The following is a 22,688-nucleotide window of genomic DNA, read 5'->3' as shown; positions in this document are numbered from 1 at the left end:
AGGATTGTGTATATCTGAGGTGGCTTAGAGGTAAATCAATTTGGCTATGGTGTGCATGGTCCTTGGCTCAAGCCTACGAGAGGTTGCTTATTTTGTTGCTAGGCAGAATAAAGGCCGATGGATACAGAGTGATTAAGGCACTGTAAAGCAGTTGTAAGGATGTTGTCAGGCATGGTATGTCCGTTGTGAGTCACATGTGAAGGCACAATAGGTGGTGCAGGTGTCCATTGGGGAACATGGTGGAGGTGCACTGTGTGCATGTATGTGCATACTGAATAGATGGCCAGGGTGACATGCCCTGTGTAGCCCACTGCTATCACTCCATAGTTACTATCAGTGGCCAATATGCAGTGTACTACCCACATATTGGCTGTTTCCTAGGCATGTGTGTGCGTATGACACATGGGTTAAGTGTGTGCTCTGGGTAATAGTGGGGTTGCTAACTGTGATTGGCTGGCCTTGATGTCGCTTGTATGGGTATGGCTTTGCACCCCAGCCACACAGCTAATTTACATCTGTTATCCCTGTATGGTTGACATTGTGATACAGAGTATGGCCAACATACAAAATGTGCAAAACCCCCTCCACATTGCCCACAGGTGTCATACACTTACAACCACCACTGCAGAGAAAACAGGTCACACACATATACACGCACACACACACACACACACACACACACACACACACACACACACACTCACATACCAGTCATATTCAAACCCCCTACCTTACTAGTTTATTACACTACAGTAGTACGCACCACAGACATTGCTGAAGTACCTCTTCCCCAAAGGTGTATTTCACAATGAATGACATCAGCAGGATTACCAAAGAAGGGCATTGCAAGTGTACTGTGAGTTTTACATTTCTTTTAAACGTGTTTACCCGCTGCTTACTGTCATGAAAACACATTTACATCCACCTCACTCTGGCCTAAACAAAGCTATTAGCAACCCTCACAGGTCTTGAGCACTGGACCATGAACACCATATTCACTGGACTTACCACTAAGCCATCTGAGTTATATACATGTTTCATGGTTTTTAGAATACACCATTTACTACAGGTATTCCACAGTACTGAAAACATGAGACAGCCACTTTGTGTACATATGTACAATACCTTTTAATGTACTGTACATTGTGAAACAACATAGACAAGTCTACATATGTACAACTGCTTTAAATACATACTAAATATATATATATATATATATATATATATATATATATATATACATATACACAGACACATGTATAGCCATATATATAAACATCTTTGAACACCCTTTGTGACACAGAAAGATTCTGAGATTCTGAAGGAATTGAAGTGTACACAAAGCACAGGCAACACTTGTATTATAACATTCTAATTTTAATCAGTACACCAGAGAAGGGATGGTTGTTTTGTATGTGGAGTTTGGGGTGGGAACAGATGGGTAAGGAAATACACCCCGGGGATTGAGAAGTTTGGAGGAGGAATGATGGGTAAGGAAATACACCCCGGGGATCACTTCTGTGTCACTGCTCGACAGTGGCACAGGAAAATAACATACCCAACAGTAGTCATTCTTGACTGTCTATTTTTTTCTATTCCTACCTATGTAATATTCTGTAGACTGCACTCACCACAGATGACTACCATGGTGTGCAGCATGTTAAAAGACATAACACATGTATATGCCTGGCTACAGGGTAGTCACACACACACAAACACACAAACACTTGCCAGTATTGTGCTTACAGGTCTTGCCTATGTAAAGGTTACTAGTAGAGTGGCAAGCAGTTGGGGGATGTGGCACAGAACCCATACAATTACAGTTAATCTGATTCTGTGTCTGAGCTGGGTGATATCACAGGAATGATTACTTGGAGTGGGGAGGGGGGAAAAGGGTGGTTTAGCAGATGACAAGGATAAAGGCCAGTGCAAAAGGAGGTTTCTCTTTGGAAAGCAGTAAAACCCACTGTCATGACAGGATGCAAACACAATCACACATGCACTCAGGGATTTGCAGACACACACACACAGTTGCCAGTGGTGGGATCAGAACTCCTGCCTATCTACAGATCACTATTACAGTACTATGCAGTTACGAGACACGCTGCAGAGATTACACATTCACAGGCAGTCAGAATGCCCTTCTAAGATTGAGGACATCAACAGGGATACTGACAGTTAAGATATGCACAGCTGTAAACCTGTGTGTTTAAAGTAGGAATCCATTGCAACCTGTATGCACAAACAAGACACATCATCTGCAGGTAAGATATAGGAAGGCCTGAGAGGTGTATTTGTAGCACAACAAGCCCTGTACTGGAGTATGTCCATCTGTACAATGGACTACTACTATCACTATACAGGGTTACAGTGGGCATGCTCATACCCTTAGAATCACAGGACTTGCTTGGATGCATTGACTCCAATTACACAAGGTGACAGTGGGCATGCACATACACTTAGTAGCACGCTCATACATTGATACGTACAGAACACGTTGTAATGGACTCCTATTGTAAACACACAGGTTTACAGCTATGTACATCTTAACTGTCAGTATATATGCACATCATACAGATACCTGTATGTGGCCCATTAAATTATATATCTGCATCGGTGCTGTGTGATACACATGCATACATGTACATCAAGTACTGCCATATATATGTGAAGCATGCACAATCATGCATGTGTGGAAGTGACAGACAATTGGTTAACTGGGACACACAGGTGGATGCAAAGTACAGCATGTGTCACACACATAGCTGCCCTGAAAGGCATACATTGATATCAGGTTGTGGACAGTGGCATCATAGTTGGAACAGTGGCATGTGCAAACATAATATGTGAGCCCCATTGTCTAATGGTACTGAGGTGCAGGTGTCAAGATGACCTTGGCCGCCTGTGTTAGTAGTTGTCATTATTAGCAGGACTGTTCCACTAATTTTATCTCACAATATTCATCTACACAATGTCTGCCGCTGTCCGTCACCTTAGATGTAGCATATGATACCAAGCACAATACTGCCGCTCGCAGTAAAGTCATGGTATGAGTGGCAAATGCTTCACCAATACAATGAGCCAATGTCCTGCTGTAATTATGAGATTGTCCAGTGTCTGTCATTCCGGGATGACATGAGTGAAAGAAGACAAGCCTTTGTGACATATCACATGCAGCCATCATTCAAGGGAGTGTGGATAATATCTAGGTTGCATTTACCCATATAATGCCATTCTAAGGCAAATGTCCTAAACACAGAAGTAACACCCTGACACCTACAAGACAATTGCATTGGATGCTTATGCTAACCAGTGCTAGATGTGTGGCTTTCATAATCCACTTGCTTGATGTAGAACCTACAATGGGGAATACTGACATCTGTGCAGTGAGGAACACATGGCTGAAGGTTCTGTAGTGCACAATAGCACTACCACCATATAACTCAGATCCAAACATGTGGGCCATAATACTGGTACAGACCACTCCAGGTGAAGGTGTCCCCATATTCATACAGGTTACTCACAAGTAAAGGCCACTACTCCAACATAATTCATCACAGATGAGACAGGTACAGTGACAGTGGAAAAAGCTGCATTCTAGCTTGTATCCTCATATACATCCCCCACCCTGTGCTCAGACTTCCAATACACATCCATAAATGTGGTATGAAATAGTATGGTACAACAGTAAATAACCTTCAACTGGTGGACTGTACCTAGCCCTACCTCAACTGTGCAAAGTACCCATGTACTGACTCAGTTGCCTAATGTGTTATGCAATTCAAGTAATAGCACTCTTTCTAACCAGGTCAGTTGTACACATACCAGGTCCCTTGGATGTTGTCAGCAGTAACACAGTTGGCTGTTGCTATACACCAACAAACAACACCCTCATGGTCGGATATGACCTAGACGTACCTGCCCTGAATATGTACATCCCACACTCATACACCATACATGTAAATACCATAGCTGTTGTTGTCTTTTGTACATACAGGTGGCTACATTCATTACACACATGCACATGGAAGATAGGTCCATGGCTGCTGAATGCTAACAATACATAAGGTTTGATATCTATGTTGACAGAGGTAATAATCCCTCTATACTGGTCACCCATGACACCTATCATATCATACAACAGCCCATGTGGCATGTATGTCATTAGACATGTCGACCTAATGCAATGCCTACAAACATACCCAAATAACAGGATCATAGGACCTACACACATGGCCTGTATTGACAGACTCAGGGAAATACAGCTATGCTCTGTATGTTCCTGAGTAGTAACAGGTGATATGTCCATGGCATGCACAGCCATGTGTGACCCACAGCTCCTACATATACCCCATGTCAACAATTGCAAGCCATGCATGCTGTGTGCTGTCTGGACATTCACCTTATTAACACAATAGCCACAACATGCTGGGGTGAGATGTTCATAAGCCACAGACCTCACACACGCTTGAACAAGTGTAATGCCTAGCTCAACCAGAGCACATTGCTGGCACTCTTTCAGTAATCATGAGGTGTGTGTGGCAAATATTATGTGCTCACTGTTGACCATTACAGTGCCCTGGCAACACAGTGGAACTGTCAACTAACAGTTTGTGGCATCATGACATGGAATATTGCTGTGTGTGTTGCTTGCTGATATGTGCTGTTGGTGTAAATGTCCCCATAGCCACTCAGTGAAGGTGGTTGTGTGTCCTACTGGTACATGAATAGAACATCCATCAGCTAGGTTTCACACATGGTGTGGGGAAGGTGTGGAATGTATCCTCTTGACCTGATAGTCCACTTACTGATGGAGACTGCATATGTGTAAATGTATTGATGTGTGTGTTTAGATTCCATGTGTGTGGAATGTCTGATGTTTGAACGTGACTGTTGTCTTAGTACAGCATGCAGTTGCAATGCAGCCTCAACATTGCCTAGTTTATAGGGTGATATGCTCAAAGTACAGTAAGCTGTACTTCAGGTATGGACAGATGTTTGGACATAACTACTAAGTGGTGGGGCTACTTTGCAGATGAATGATTACTGAAGACAGCTCACAGGTGTGTTACAACCATTCCTACAATAACCTGTGTAACTGCTAAGCTCTGGTGTTGTTGATTGAAGGGGAAGACATACACAGTAGAATGCAGTAAGGGTGACACTGAAGGCAAACCTCTTGATAGCTGTAACAGAAACACCTCCCCTGTGCATATATTGCGCATATGTCAGCACAGTTGGCAAAGGTAAACATCAGTAAGCTGTGTAGCGCATGTGATAGTGCTGTAATTCTGTAATACTTATCATGAGATAGACAGGTGTTTGATTCCCAGTACTGGCAAGTGTGGGTGTGTGTGTGTCCATATATGTCACATATGGTGGGGAATGCATCCCCAATGTCTTTTACTTTCCTGCACACTGTTGTAGACATCTGTACAGAGTGAAGTGTAGAAAGCAAGACATAGGCAGGGGTGTGAATCTCACACATGTCAAGTGTCTATATGTGTGTGACTTAGGTGCATATCTTTGTGAATGCCACAGTGTGTGTGTGTGTGTGTGTGTGTGTGTGTGTGTGTGTGTGTGTGTGTGTGTGTGTGTGTGTGTGTCTGTGTATGGCTGTCTGATCCCTGGAGTGAAGTTGTTTTTTACCATACTCAAAAAATAACACCCCCTCCCCACATCCACTCACTGCAATCTAGTACCCCTGTTGAATTCATCAATCTTAGAAGGGCATTCTAACTGCCTGTAAATGTGTAAGCCCTAGGGTGAGGCTTGTTTTACCATAGTCTACTGATATACCCCCCTCCCCACATACACTCACTGCAATCTAGTATCCCTGTGGATGTCCTCAATCGTAGAAGGCCATTCTGACTGCCTGTAAATATGCAATCTCTGTGGCATGTCTGGTAACTGTGTAGTACTATAATAATGATTTGTACATGGGCAGGGTTTCTAATCCCAACACTGGCAACTGTGTGTGTGTGTGTTTCTGTGTCTGTGAATCCCTGAGTGTGTGTGTATGTATGTGTGTTTGCATCCTGTCATGAGAGCGGGTATAACTGCTTTCCAAAGAGAAACCACCTTTTCAACTAGCCTTTACCCTTGTCATCTGCTGAACCACTCTTTTACCTCCTCCCCGCTCCAGTTAACTATACCTGTGATGACACCCAGTATGGATGTGAGGCTCTGGCCATAGTAGCTTACTACACAGCTATCATGCTCTTGGACCATTATATCAGTAAACATGTTTGAAACTTGGGAGATTATAACTGTGATGTGGAAGCTACAAAGTGCGTGCAGATATTGTCATACAGACCTGTGAGTAATCTAACGTTGCATATGGGACACTAACTGAAAACACTGACATCCCCTTTGTAGTCTGTATGCACACATTTAGCATATGCAATAACACCTGCAAGAGGAAGGCAGAACATCAAGATCAACTTGCAGTTACTGGTGTTACACATGATACATACTGTCAACAGTACAAAATGCATTTTAAAACTCTAGTACATGGTATGTCTGCTGCCTGTCAACACTACTCAACAATGGTAATCTACAATTGTCTTCCTAGTATGTTCACACTGTGGATCAGACCATATGACCATGTCTTTGCACCGTTGGTATGGATGACAGGGATGCGGCACAGGCATCATCATATGCACAGGGTGATAATGTTTGCCAGAGGCCTGGGCTGCACCATTGGATGACATCATATGTGTGGGTTAAAGCCCTTTATCTCATTGGGCATGTGTGGATGTTATGCATGTGTGCGTTGAGGTGCCCTACATTTGTTTCTGGTGTGTGTGTGTGTGTATGCATGCACACTGGTCTGGCATGTGGCTGACCTATACTGGGGTATTATTGACAGCTGCAGACTGTATAGGGCAGGTTGTACAGTTCACGGTATCTGGCCATGGACACGTGACCTGCACCTGCCAGGGGTTGCATGGCCACTACCAGGCAGAGGTCCAGATTGGGTACTGTCTGATGACACATGTCCACTGGAACCGTGTCCCTGTTGGAACCATCCAGGACCACATGCATGTGGCCTGCTGTGTCCTGGTGTGGACAGCACAGCACCAGCTGCACTGCTGCTGCTACCACCACTATAAGAGCGGGCATGTGAAGTAGCATGTTCACAGACACCTTCAACAGTTGGTGTAGCTGGCCTATGTCCACATGCCCGACGCCTTACTCACACCAGAAGTTCTAGCACAGACATTCCACACTCGAGGATCAACATGCCACAGTCAAGGACTCCCACCATGTCACACAATCATCCATTCAAAACATCTGCAAGCTGATGGTGAGCATTTTCAATTGCCTGGATGTTGTCAGTTAAAGAATGGACAGCAGCCCTCTGAAGACTCAGACCCTCTCTGTTGTGCCATTCAAACCATGCCTGTGCCTCCATTACATCCTGTAACTTGCATCTGGTGACACCAGCTGATGTGCTATGTCTTGCAGGGGCATGTTGGCCAGAAGCCCCCCTACAAGCAGCCTTGGGCACATGCCTGTGTGGGACATCACCAGTCAGTTGGGTGGGATCTTGGTGTGCAGACACACCTTACATAGTCTCCACACTTTCCTGTTCCATGCTACCACCCACCACCTGTCCTTCCACTATGGCCACTGGTGATGGGGTTTGTGTAGGCATGACAACTGTGTGTGGGGATGAGGGGGATACAGGTGGAATGTCAACCAATGGCACAGATTCAGCCCCTGACAACACTGCCTGTGCCTCAATCATACTTTCATCATCACTGCTAGAGTCTGTGGGGACACTAACAGCAGGTGGATCATAGGAGGCCAACACACCTATATCAACACCTGTGAGGGGCAGACTAGAACTGTACATTACCAGTTATACATCACAGTACAGACACACAGAGACAGGCACACAGAGACAAACACACAGGCAGACACACAGACAGACACAGACAGACACAGACAGACACATGATATGGCACACAATGGCATGAAACATGCATGTGATATGGCAGAAGGCATTCAGCTTAGACAATTATAGTGGTAGTTATCCTACATCCCTGAGTTGCACAGAACAACATGCATGTGTTATGGCAGAAGTCATGCAGCTTACACAATTATAGTAGTAGTTAGCATACATCCCTGTGTTCCACAATTTGTGTTAGTAGGTTATGCCCCAAACCTGCAACACAATGCATGCACTATGCACCGTTGCACCGCACTGCCATGTTTTGTGCACCATACCCCACATTGTAACAGACCATCATTGATTTGGATATATCTTCCAGTGATGCTTTGTGATGGCCACTTCCCCTATGTGTGAGGAGGACATGAGCAGAAGGGTATGCTAAGTGAATACTATGTTTGCCAGAGCCCTAGCTTGCATATCTCCCCATAAACATTGCATGTCTGTTCAACATTATTCTACTTACCCCTGAGCTGAGTCTACAGACAATGTGCATGTGGCTGTACACACACATGTTTGACATGGCTGTCCCTACTTTGCAATGGTGCCACAGACCAGCACAGGTTAACAGTACACTGGCTTGATGTGTGACATATGACCTTGCCAATCACATGTAGTATGACATGTCTTCTACTGAAGTGATGACTGACATGCATACATGTTTAACACAATGGTGTCCTTTCAAATATACAGTGAGGTACTGGTGTCCCAATGCAGTGGCATGTTATAGTAGCATGGACCTTCAGCTGATGCAATGTTGTCAGCCTGTCCTACAGATATACAGTGACATACTGCACATTGAGCTGATGTGCATAGCCATTGCAGGGCATGATGTGGCTTCACTATTGCTATACAGTGTGAGTTACAGACACGATTCATAGCCATGACTGTGTTCAGATACAATACCCACATCACTGAGGTGTATACACACTAAACCTTAATGTGGAATGTGTGACACAGGTCACTGAAGGGTATACAGATGACACCCCTGCACATCTGCAATCATATTGCTGATGCCTGACAACTATGCCCATGCATGGGTAACTTTGCAGTATGCCATGTTCCACATGCCATCTGTGTACCTCACACACACGAGGAGCAACCATGACAGTGATGTCTGACACCAGCAAGGTGAATGTACTGTAACTGTGGCCTGCTGTGGTTGTATGTGTATGTTGTGCAACACATGTATGTATTTGGATACTGTATAGGTTAAAGCTTTCATGTCATGACACACTCAAAATGTGGTGCTTTGATGTCATGCCTACACAAGGTGTGCACAGCCCTGTATGATGTTTAGTGTGTCACATCTGCAATATAATTATTACACAAATGTCATATTTGTATTGTGTCGAGCCAATGTACAACAGGGTGTACACACATGCACATCCCTTCTACTGTGTGTTCTGCTTCATGTCTCTGGCCATCCTCCATGGCCATGTGTAAACATGTTTTGTCCAATGGTTGTGGTGGGCATCTATTTCATATGTCAGTGTTGTCCCATGTGACATACACCCATAGATATCATCTGCTCCACTGAGGACAGGTTTATGCAGACAAAGGGTGGTCTGTTTGGGATGTGGGATATCATGTTTTGCAGGATAGTTAACCAGTGTTGCAGGCAGCCCACAAAATGTCATGGACATGTCAAATAGCAGAAGACATCGTGTGACATTCATAGCAAGGGTATACTCCGCAAGGATGACTCCTGTCGGTTTGTCATAATCCAGCTCCAAAACATATAGAGTGTGTGCACACATATGCTCTCTGTATAGTACTGTTTGTATTCCCCACATGTGCGATGCTGATCTGTAGTATATGTCCCTGCAGTGAACCACACCTCCACCATTGTATTTACAGCTGTCCACACATCCGGCAATTCAGTTTGTAAGGTTTAGTGTACGTGTTTCATAAGGTCTTTAAATATTCCACATGGGTAACAACTGTGATGCATTGCAGGTCTGACCTGTACATATTAACAGGATCACCATACATTATCTGTATGTGTGTTAAATGACCACATGGCAGATAGCATGCATTTAATATGATCTGTGCATTATCAAGCCTGATAAGTAAAGTAAACTCACCAGCAATAGGCTGCTGCCGCTGCAAAATGCCAGAGGTACCTGAATAGGAGTGTCAGAGCAGTATGATCATCATCCAAACCTGTGTGATAGCTACAGGGTGCAACGCGCATGTTGGCACATAAGCCAGTACAATAGACTATGCTATGCAGTATGCAGATCTGTGCATACATAGAGTAGCAAACTATAGTATGTGGCTTGTGTACATACCTGATACAATCCAAAAGAGAACTCGCATGACAGGCAGGTGGCCAAAGTAAATAGCTCAAAGTCAAAAAGGCAGCCAGCACCAGAGTGACTATATCCAAGATATATATTTATTCTTACCCAAACAACAGACCGGTTTCCGCACAAAGCCTTCTTCAGTGATAGTATAATGCTCCATCACCTAGCTTAATATAGCCATATGATAATTGGCTAATAAGTAAATAGATAAGAACAATTACACATTTAAAGATGTATTACCACAAATAAAAATAAACATAAAAATTATTTATATAAACATACTGAAAGCAGAAAATTAGTCATATCTTAAAATTTACATGGTGAAGAAATACAGGCCTGGTTAAACACCTAATATATATATATATATATATATATATATATATATATATATATATATATATATATATATATATATATATATATATATATATATATATATATATATATATATATATATATATATATATATATATATCACCTTATACGTGATAATTGAGACCTAGGTTGAATAACCCGCCTAATCTAATAATCCAGGCTTTTTCTTTCTTATTAAGCATATCATGCCATCCAAATTTATTGATGTTATCACCCCTAATAGCATCAATGATTTGAAACTGAAAGTTTGCACTAGTGTGAAATGATACATGTTTATATAACACACTAGATGGACGTTTGTTCCTGATGTCACTAAAATGTTCTGACATCCTGATTCTCAATGGTCTTGAAGTCTGCCCAATGTAAAAGGCAGAACAGGAACAACTAACAAGATATAAAACCCAATTAGTCCCACAATTGCCAAAACATCTAATCTCAAAAACTGTAGCTGTATTCCTGCTAGAAAATTATTTAGATTTCCTCATGAATACCCAAAATGAACAATGGCCACAAGGAAAGGAACCCCTTAATTGATCACCAGAAAGTGTGAGTTGTGTACCACTCATGTTCACCTGTCTTCCCTTTTTATGTCAGTTCAAATATGACCCCAAAGTACAGCCTCTCCTATATGAAAACTGGCAAGAATATTAGCCTAAGCTGGGTTAGCTAATAGAATATTCTATTTACTATTGACCACATTTTTTTAACATTAATGTTCCTACCAAATGTGGTTACAAATCTAATGGGGACAACACCTGAATTGGTTTTATCTTTATAGATAAGCAAATCATTTCTGTTAAATTGTTCCACCCAGTTATATGCTGAAATATGACCCAATTTGTATCCTCTGGCCTTAAATCTGTTTCTTAAGTCATGCTGAAAATATTCATAACTTGCCTGGTTGGAGCATATCCTTTTGATTCTCAAAAAGTGAGACTTGGGGATATTTCTTATAATATGCTTTGGGTGTAGACTGTTGGATTCCAACAGGGTATTATATTGTGGGTATTTTCTAAAAAATTTTGTATCCAGTGTATTATCACTATTTCTAGTGACAAGAACATCCAAGTAGTGAATTTCATTGTACTCCATATTGAGAGTAAATTCAATACCCCACATATTATCATTAAGGTATTGAATAAACTCCAATAAATACTCCTGATCAGACTTCCAAATGAGCCAACAATCATCCAGGTACCTGCGCCAGATGTCCAATTCCTCTATATAAATATTATGGGCCCTGTCATAAATAAGCTGTTCCTCTAGGAACCCCATAAATAGGTCGGCATATATTGGTGCAAATGATGCCCCCATTGCTGTACCTTGGACTTGCCAGTAACAATCCTGATGAAAATAAAAAACATTCTTGGTTAGTACATGTTCCACCATGCATAATATCAACGTATTAAAGCCTGGTGGATAAAGTTCACCCTTAGCAAGCCAGTTTTCAATGGCCTGTAGCCCGGCCCAATGTGGAATGTTAGTATATTAATGACTGTTGGATTGTGCAGCAGAGTCAGGTTTGTAAATTTGTATAAAAAAACATATTTTTGTGTCATCATCCGAGATCGTATTTTTTCTTCAACATCAGTGATGGAACTTTTTGACTTTAGGATTTGCATGTGAACGATTTGGTGTGTAGTATTTAGTGCCGTCAGTTTTGTGCTTCCTTATGATTGTTGCAAACGTGGAGTAGTGACAGGTTTACAAATGTTGATAAGGGAGACATATTCTGAAGTATTACCATTTGGGACTGCATTTTCTTGTGAACACTAAATATGGGTCTTCAAAATGTCTTTCAGTTTTCCGAATTGTTTTTTGGACTTTTTTGACTTTTACTTAAACAAATCAGAAGTTTGTTATAAATTATAGTTTCATGTTTTTTAGATTTTATGATAATAGCTCACTGATATTGGAGCGACTTGGTTGATATATACAAACAACATGTGGTTTTATGTTGGCTGATTCAAATACGATATTTCCTATACTCGTAATGTTATAGTTTTGTCATCATCTCTTCAAACGCACCTACATGTTCATTAAGTATTTCACAAATGTTTATATGACTTACTTTAATGAAACGGAAGGAGTAATGACTCACTCTGCAGGTGGTATGTTAATTTTCCAAACTTGACTGTTTATTTTAACACTTGGTGGTGTTTATTATACTTTTATTTGTGTTTGCACATACAGTATTTGTACATACAGCCCTTTTTTTTTGGGGGGGGGATCTATGGTTTGTTTGTTGTGCACTTGTGCTCAGATGGTTGATTTGTATTTACTAAGTCCTTGGAGGCTGAATAATGGTCAAGCAGCTATCAATGTTTGTTAATGTAAACTGATGATGGGAAGGCATTTATTGTCAAAGTGTTTTTTGCACTCAACAGGGGATGGTTGAAGCTTGTTGTATACAGCTGTGATGTTTGAGGAATATGGCGCATAAGATTAGCACAGAATTATGTCTTTTTGAAATTTATGATGACCCACCAAAGCGACGTTTTGGTGTTTATTGCAGGTGGTTATTACATTGTAGCTGCTTTCACTATACTTGGCTTTATTAGTGATTAATGGTTATTGTAACAACTACAGGCATGTGTGCACAACTTGTACAGATCATTGGATTAATAAGGACTTTAGATACATTATAAGTGGCATCTATTAAAAACCCATTGCGCTGTATGTTACTGGGATTTATGATATGTTTGATTATTGGTAATTTTTAATGTACTGTTTGGCATAGTGGGTGTTTTTCTTTCCATACTACAGCAAGAATATCTGTGCGTGGACATTGTTTTTGTACTATCTGGTTTATTACAAAAAATTATTTTTCATATTATTTTATATAATTACTCAATGTAAACGCTTTTGCACAACGAGGTACAGTCTTATGAATAGATAATTTACAGACAAGAGAGTATAAATGGATTTGATAACTATCCTACAGGGGTTATCCTCAGACAAAGATGATGTTAAAATCTTTGGAATTAGTGAGGAAGGTGATTTTATTCGTAATGACATAGTGAAAGATCCAGGGGATGCCTTAGGGATTGGTTTTTCAAATTAACTAAAAGTATGATCTAACTGAGAAGCAATGTTTGGCATTTAAGGCTGTTTAAGGCCTATAACGCCAAAAATATAACACCAAGAGGACTTAGAATTAAAACTCAACCATTTGTAAATAACCCAGATGAACAACTGAATGAGGAATGGGGGAAAGCCCAACATGCAGCAACTATGGCGTTTGTAGAGATTTTAGCTTATTTTTATGAAAGAATTATAGATACCAATGTTGCAGACATTAAAACATTATGTGAAAACATTAAACCCTTTGAGGGGCAAACAGTGTACAACACATGTTTATCTAAGCTTTCCAAGGAATTACTTACTTTGGAGCAAACATTAAAGAACAAGAAAATACATAAAGTTCAAAGGGATGTAGCTGATTATGCGGAGGGGAAACCATTTGGCACTAACAAATATGTGAGGTTTAGGGAGGGGGATTCTGGACAAACTAGATCTAGCAAAAAGAGACCAAGGTCTATATTGAAAAAGTCTAGAACAGATTTCAGGAGTACATCAGAGGAATAATCCTCAACCACTGAACCTGAATGTGTACTTATTCAAGAGTCCCCAGTGCATAAAAAAAATAAAAAAACAAAAAGTATGGATCACCCTTTAGGGTCAAGCGACACAGGGGGGGGGGTAGAAAGCATAGACATAGGTACAGTCAAGAATTTGGAAACATTACTGGATGTACTCATACAGAAATAAGTGTTTACCAAAATGTACATAATATCTCCTCTGTGTCATTGACGGAGACACAAATAAAGGTACTTGATAAGGGTTATCTTTTGTACCCTGCTTTTCTTTAATGAATACAATTTTGTACAGGATGTGTTGTCATTTTGTTACCTTCTGAACTTGAAATTATTTTTTGGGGATCAAAATAATACTCAAGGATCTACTGGTTTTCGTTTTCAAAAATCTACTTTTCAGCCACCTATGGACAAACATGTAAATATTTTTCAAGAAAAAGTCATCAGGGACCTACATTTCAAACAAGAGAAATCATTTATATTGGGAAACAATTTATCTGAGTCAGAAATTCAAGCCTTAAAAGACTTGAAGGATAATCCCAATATTGTTATCACCACAGCGGATAAGGGGGTGGGGCACTGTGGTGGTGATGGATATGGAACAATATGTTTTTGAGGCACAAACACAATTACATAATAGTAAACATTACATGCCTATGCCTATAGACCCTACCAATATGTTTAAACAGGAAATAGATGAATTTCTGGATTTAGCTGTTGATGAGGGAATTATAATAAAAATACCCAGAAACAACTTACAGTGAGAGACCCCCATAAGCAAATTTTGTATTTACTGCCTAAGATTCATAAGAGTTTAACAAAACCACCTGGAAGACCTATCGTATCAGATAAGGGTTCATTAACAGAACCAATTTCTGAATTTGTGACTCGATATTTACAACCTCTTTTGAGTTTAGTTAGATCAAGGCTGAAAGACTCGACTGAATTCCTACAAATTGTGTCCGACTCCCAACTTGAGCCCGGTTGGAGGATGTGCACCCTTGATGTTAAATCTTTATATACTAACATTCCACATTTGGCCGGGCTACAGGCCATTGAATACTGGCTGGCTAAGGGTGAACTTTATCCACCAGGCTTTAATACTTTGATATTATGCATGGTGGAACATGTACTAACCAAGAATGTTTTTTATTTTCATCAGGATTGTAAATGACAAATCCAAGGTACAGCAATGGGGGCATCATTTCCACGAATTTATGCCGACCTATTTATGGGGTTCCTAGAGGAACAGCTTATTTATGACAGGGCCCATAATATGTATATAGAGGAATTGGAGATCTGGCACAGGTACCTGGATGATTGTTGGCTCATTTGGAAGTCTAATCAGGATTATTTATTTGAGTTTATTCAATACTTTAATGATAATATGTGGGGTATTCAATTTACTCTCAATATGCAGTACAATGCAATTCACTACTTAGATGTTCTTGTCACTAGAAATAGTGATAATACACTGGGTACAAAATTTTTAGAAAATACCCACAATATAATACCCTGTTGGAATCCAACAGTCTACACCCAAAACATATTATAAGAAATATCCCCAAGTCTCAATTTTGAGAATCAAAAGGATATGCTCCAACCAGGCAAGTTATGAATATTTTCAGCATGACTTAAGAAACAGATTTAAGGCCAGAGGATACAAACTGGGTCATATCATTTTAGCATATAACTGGGTGGAAAATTTAACAGAAATTATTTGCTTAGCTATAAAGATAAAACCAATTCAGGTGTTGTCCCCATTCAATTTGTAACCACATTTGGTAGGAACATTAATGTTATAAAAAATGTGGTCAATAGTAATTGGAATATTCTATTAGCTAACCCAGCTTTGGCTAATATTCTTGCTCCGGAGTGTCAGTTTTCATATAGGAGAGGCTGTACTTTGGGGTCATATTTGAACCGGCATAAAAAGGGAAGACAGGTGAACATGAGTGGTACACAACTCACACTTTCTGGTGATCAATTAAGGGTTTCCTTTCCTTGTGGCCATTATTCATTTTGGGTATTCATGAGGAAATCTAAATAATTTTCTAGCAGGAATACAGCTAAGGTTTTTGAGATTAGATGTTTTGGCAATTGTGGGACTAATTGGGTTATATATCTTGTTAGTTATTCCTGTTCTGCCTTTTACATTGGGCAGACTTCAAGACCATTGAGAATCAGGATGTCAGAACATTTTAGTGACATCAGGAACAAACGTCCATCTAGTGCATTATATAAACAAGTATTGTTTCACACTAGTGCAAAGTTTCAGTTTCATATCATTGATGCTATTAGGGGTGATAACATCAATAAATTTGGATGGCATGATATGCTTAATAAGAAAGAAAAAGCCTGGATTATTAGATTAGGGGGGGTTATTCAACCCAGGTCTCAATGATCACTTATAAGGTGATATATATATATATATATATATATATATATATATATATATATATATATATTAGGTGTTTAACCAGGCCTGTATTTCTTCACCATGTAAATTTTAAGATATGACTAATTTTCTGCTTTCAGTATGTTCATATAAATTATTTTTATGTTTATTTTTATTTGTGGTAATACATCTTGAAATGTGTAATTGTCCTTATCTATTTACATATTAGCCAGTTATCATATGGCTATATTAAGCTAGGTGATGGAGCATTATACTATCACTGAAGAAGGCTTTGTGCCGAAACCGGTCTGTTGTTTGGGTCAGAATAAATATATATTTTGGATATATTCACTCTGGTGCTGGCTGCCTTTTTGACTTTATGTACATACATGCCTTGCATATGATGTTAAATTAAATATTGTACAGTAACACATGTATCTATATTAATATACCTGAGTTATATGTGCAGTAGTGACCGACCGGCCAACTCCTGGCTCAGTGGTTGTGAGGCACCCACCTCCACAATTCCAGCTGAAGCTTGTGGATGGAGTTCTGCAGGTGTCCCCAGGTTGGCCAGGTGCTCCTCAGTATGTGCGAGTGGGGGCTGGATGAGGCCCCCACCTGTTGCAACTTGTTCCCTGGTTATTGCGTTTGCACGCTGTTTCGCCCATCTAATTAAGTCAGTGCAGTGTCGGCGCACTTGCTGATAGGTGCGAAAGTGGCCACCAACATCATTTACCCTCCTGCGAAGTTCCTCCCACTGGGCATCCCGGTGCTGTGCATCCTGTGGCACATGTCTGAAAAGTGTCTCATGATTGTCAAGGAGGTATGGAATGAGGACTTCATCCTCCATGCGGCTGTATGGTGTCAGCCTGGCACGTGGCATGCCTGGCAGACATTATGATGGTGACTGGTCACAGTAGCTCACAGAGAAGTACAGATGTACAGCTGCACATACATGTGTATCACATTTATCATAATTACAAATATGACTTTGCAAATTTGCATGACACTAACACCACTGACTTGTTTAACTCACACACATTTGACACTTACTGGTGATTTCATGTTATCAACATATATGTGTGTGTCAAGTGATGACATTGCCCTTACTCCATGTGGATGCTGTCTTGATGTGGGCATGTCTGTCTGTCTGTCCTGGTGTCTTTACCTATTAGCACATGCCTGGATGTGTTGATATTAATGCAAGAAACCTTAATGCTGTGTATATGTCATATATATAGTCATACACAGCCTTAAGGGACATGACCTGTGACCCTGCAGACTTGCTCACAGCAAGTCGTACATGTATGTGTTTTGCCATATACATCTACATGGCACTGTACAGCAGTATAGCATCCTGCCATGTATTACCTGTGTTGCACATGTAAAACGCATGGGACAATGGCTAGCTTGATGGTATTTGCAGGGTTGGATATCAACTATAGCATGTATGGTCATAGTGAAATAGTAGGCTATATGCCCTGGGCCATGTATGACCATAGGCTGAAAGGTTACCTAGCTGTAGCCAACAGAAAGGTAACTTTCAGTGACTAGTTCGAACAGTGCCACAGAACTGATCCACAGGTTTACTGATATATTTGCCACCATGTCACAAAGAGGGGCAATGTGCAGCTTTGCTGGACAGGGATGCATAGTATGGCAGGAGTATGTAAAGTGTATAGGACAGGGATCTGTCAGGATGTTATGATCCTTGTACTAGACAGGTGGATGTCCATGACGTATGTGTTTATTTGAAATCAGGATGTGTAAGTGTAGCATGTCCAACATCTCTGGGTTGGACATGGCTTTATTCAGGGTAGGCATCATGCTACATAGTGGAGCTAGGGTTTGGAAAGGCCAGTGTAGGCCATTTGAACATGGCCAATAACACTTAAAGGAAATATGTGAACTATTATGGGTCAATTGAGTGTTGAGTATGGGTGAGCAATGATCTCTATATTCATGAATGGCACCCTGTCATGATTAGGGGTGCCACTTACGACTACCTGACTGGTGTGGTGAAGTGACTATCAAAGCAAAGACTACTGTCCAGCTGGATCCCATACACACACAGTTTCCATTATGTTGCCTACTGCCTAGGTGGTAGTTCATGGGTACAGGGTTTTTAACATAGGGGATGACCATGCAATACTTTGCAGTGAGATTGTGGCCATATGACAGATACCACACATCCGACCCACAGAGGCTCTTCTGTATGTTGCCCACAGCACTCATTGAGTCAACTACAGCTCCTAGTTCATAGTCATTTGCAAACTTCAATAGGCAGATGCCTTCTGTGTTAGTCTGTGTGGTATAGATAGCAAAGAGGGGGAGTACCAGGGCTGAACCCTGTATTACTGTAGTTGGCACTGGTTTGCTGTGCGTGAATTAGTCAGACACCTTCTGTAGTGTTGGTTCTGCCAGCGGTCCAGTTGCCAACCAATCATGTGACATAGGTATATACACCTAGTTTACTGAGTGTAGCTGGAACCCAGCATGGGTGATGGTGTCCTAAGACCTGGCAAAGTCAAGATATGCTGTGTGAATCATCCTTACTGTCATCTACATCTGTACTGACTACATCAACTACGTTGATCAAGGTTCATGGCCTTACAGATCAGACTCAGCAGGGTAGTAGTGCACTATTTCCCATTATCAGTGGTGTCTCCCCCTTTTGTGGGGTGCGATAACTGTTGCTGTGCACCATTCAGTGTGTACACAGCCTGACATGCAGCTATGATTGAACATGATGTGTAGGTGGAGAGCTAATTGTTCTGATATTTGTGTAGGATACACCCTGGGATGTTGACAGGTCCCATGCAAGCTGTATGTATGGCTTTAGAGAGTGCAGCTTGTACCTGCATAATTGTTATTACAGGGGCAATGTAGTGTACATGAATATATAAATATATGTACCTGTTGGGGGGGAGGTGAGAGTGGGTTTAGGTTATCCAAGACCCTATCTGGATGAACAGGTGGTATTTCTGTAGGTGTAGTACTTCTCATGCCATAGTGCTGTGAAGCACGGCAGGTCTTGTTGTTGCCATTACGATTCATGACACAGTTATAGCATGCTCTGTGGCTGGCCTCAAAATATGTGGCTGATTAATTTCACAGTGGCTTTGTGTTTTCTTATATGGTGTATCTAAATCTTACTGAGGCTGACCAGGATCACCTCCACACATGTGTATTCACTCTTACAACAGTTTCTACCTTGTGTGGCACAGTTTATGGCAGGGTACCACAAGTTTGCCTTCCTGTTTGTGTTTGATTGAATCTTGGCTCTGTTTCAATAGCACACTCACTGCACTAATGTGAGTGCTTAAAGTGCATTTGTGCACTTGCACATACACTGTCCATCTGCATGGGTGCCATGACAATGACCACCTCTGTCTTAAGAAGCATAACATTGGCTTTGGAGACTGACTATGTGTAGCATACTCTTAGCCCTGTTTGTGTGACTATGGTGATCCAGGTCATTGTGGTGATGAAATCAAACATGCATTGAGCACAGGCATTGATACATGAGGAGTCTTCCCAGTTAATAGTGGGAGAGTCGAGAGTAGCCATTATTATGGTTTTCTGTCTCAAACCTATTATTCTCCATTACAGCACAATATGATGGTTGGTAATTCAGAGGCATGGTGGGTGATCTGTAGCAAGATGCAATTTGGCTTCCACTTTGGCACAGAGGTAGTTGCTCAGCATAATGCATCTGAAGTTATGCAAGTGCAACTAGCCTGGGGGTGTACATACCCTTCAGGAATATGGACACACCTGTGGCCCATGTGATCCAGTAAAGGATAATGGGCAAGAGGTGAGGTATGTGTTATAACATGGTCATGCAGGTGTGCTCTCTGGAGCGTTGAAACATGTCTCAGCCACTGCACAGATATGTTATCCATGTTAAGGATTGACGTACGTGAGTCCATATTGAGTTTCCAAAATGTATCATTGAGTAGCTAGACACGCAGTTTATTGCATGGCTGTCCCTGTTACAACAGTGGAATTGTCACTTGAACCTAGCATGATGAAGGCACGATAGGGGAAGTGTGAACCCTAGCCAGTATCCAGATTCCCAGTGGTGACAGGTGCAGGCCATGTCTGGCAAAGCATCATGGTCTGTCAACCATGTTACCCCAGGCAGAGAGATACTGGATACCCTTTTGATTACACCAGTGCATTACACAATTGGGGAATACAATCCTTTTGTCCCTGTACTGCAGTATCATTCTGGGCAATGGCAGACTGCTACCCAGGCCTTGAGACATACCTGCATGGGCTACAAAACCTGACAGTTTCTACATGTGTGTTTCCATGCAGTCCAGGCTACGGCATCCCAGGTCCTGCACAACAACATGGAATATGCCAGAGCCATTTTTACAGTCTGAAAGGTGGTCTGAATGTATGGCTATGTGGCTAATTATGGCAGACAGGCAGTTGACAGTATGTTTGCCCTCATATAGCTTGGTGTGTGACATAGTGCTAGACTTTGCATTCACATATGAGTACTGTTGGGCACGTTTCTGGCCACGTGTTCTGAGGAGTGGCACAATTTTGCAACCTATGTCATATAGTTTGTGTACTTTGTTGTCTGACTATTCCAGCTTGGGAGGTCCCTTGCTTAAACAGATACTTGGAAGCCTCTGTGAATGTGTGTGCTTTCTGGTGGTATGTGTGGGTGTCCTTACTGTGTTCTGGTAAGGGTATGTGTTGAGTGTGGTGATGACATGCATGTGTTAACCTACACCGCATGACTGTCCAGTCCAGTCATGGCTGTAGACTGGACTGCCTTCCAGCTTGCCTCTGTAGCTGCATCCCAGACAATGTATGGGGTGTGGTGTTAGCTGGGTTTGGCAGTGTACATGGCATAGAGATTACATTCCCCCAGGATGGCCACATACACAAAGCTGACATTACTAAACACCAGTAGCTGACTAGTGGACATGCCTATATAAGCATTCAATACTACAAGTACCAAGTACTCTATTTAGTTTACTTATTGCTTATGAAGATGCTTTAGATGGTGATGCTCACAAGTACATATCTGAGTTATGGATGTGTAAACACTGGCTATTACAGAAACTTAGTAGCTAACTTTAGCAGCAATCCTCATCTGAGAAGCACATCACATCCTGATAGTTGATTACAGATGATGCAAGTGTCAACAGGTCTGTATTCTTTTCTGGGTATATACACACATATCCACCAGAACCATGAGGTCTGTTGGGCACGGACAGCCACTCCCCAAACAGAGTCAAGTATCAATAGACTCTGCTGCCACTATCAACATGAGCAGGATATAATCACCACAGTGGAACTCCGGTCCGCTAATGATTGGTAGTTGATTTTTACGTGCCGAGTTACCAGCCCTGACGCACAACCTTCAATAAAGGTATGCCCATTCATGCATGTCTCCACGCAGAAGACGCTCTAGCTGAGAATTGAACTGGACAGCGTCTTACTGTGAGGTGACAACACTACCACAGCACCACCACCTCGGGATCTTCATGTACTGGTAATATATATTATTGCATACATTTATATGTACCTCCATAGATGTGTAGATGTTTTTAACTTATCTGTATATATATATATATATATATATATATATATATATATATATATATATGTGTGTGTGTGTGTGTGTGTGTGTGTGTGTGTGTGTGTGTGTGTATATCTCTATATATCATATATATATATATATATATATATATATATATATACACATCTGTATATATAATATAATATATATATATATATATATATATATATATATATATATATATATATATATATATATAGTATACACCTTTCATTGGGTACATGGCAGTTTGTCCTATTTCCACACAATCTTCGCTTTTGTATTTTAACCTGTCTGAAAACACAACTGACATGGGTGCATCTCAGGTAGCTTAGTGGTAGGTTACTCTCAGGATGGTGTACATGGTTGTGGATCCTAATCCTGGAAGTGGTTATTATTTTACTTCCCAGAACAGGCACATTTAAGCAGTTATAAGCTAGTTTTCCCATGTTCTGCGCAACGGTAA

This window comes from Protopterus annectens, chromosome 12.part0, assembly GCF_019279795.1.
Source record: "Protopterus annectens isolate FY-2018-M chromosome 12.part0, PAN1.0, whole genome shotgun sequence".
Taxonomy (NCBI): domain Eukaryota; kingdom Metazoa; phylum Chordata; order Ceratodontiformes; family Protopteridae; genus Protopterus; species Protopterus annectens.
The sequence above is the reverse complement of the archived record's forward strand: the minus strand, read 5'-3'. Positions refer to the sequence as shown.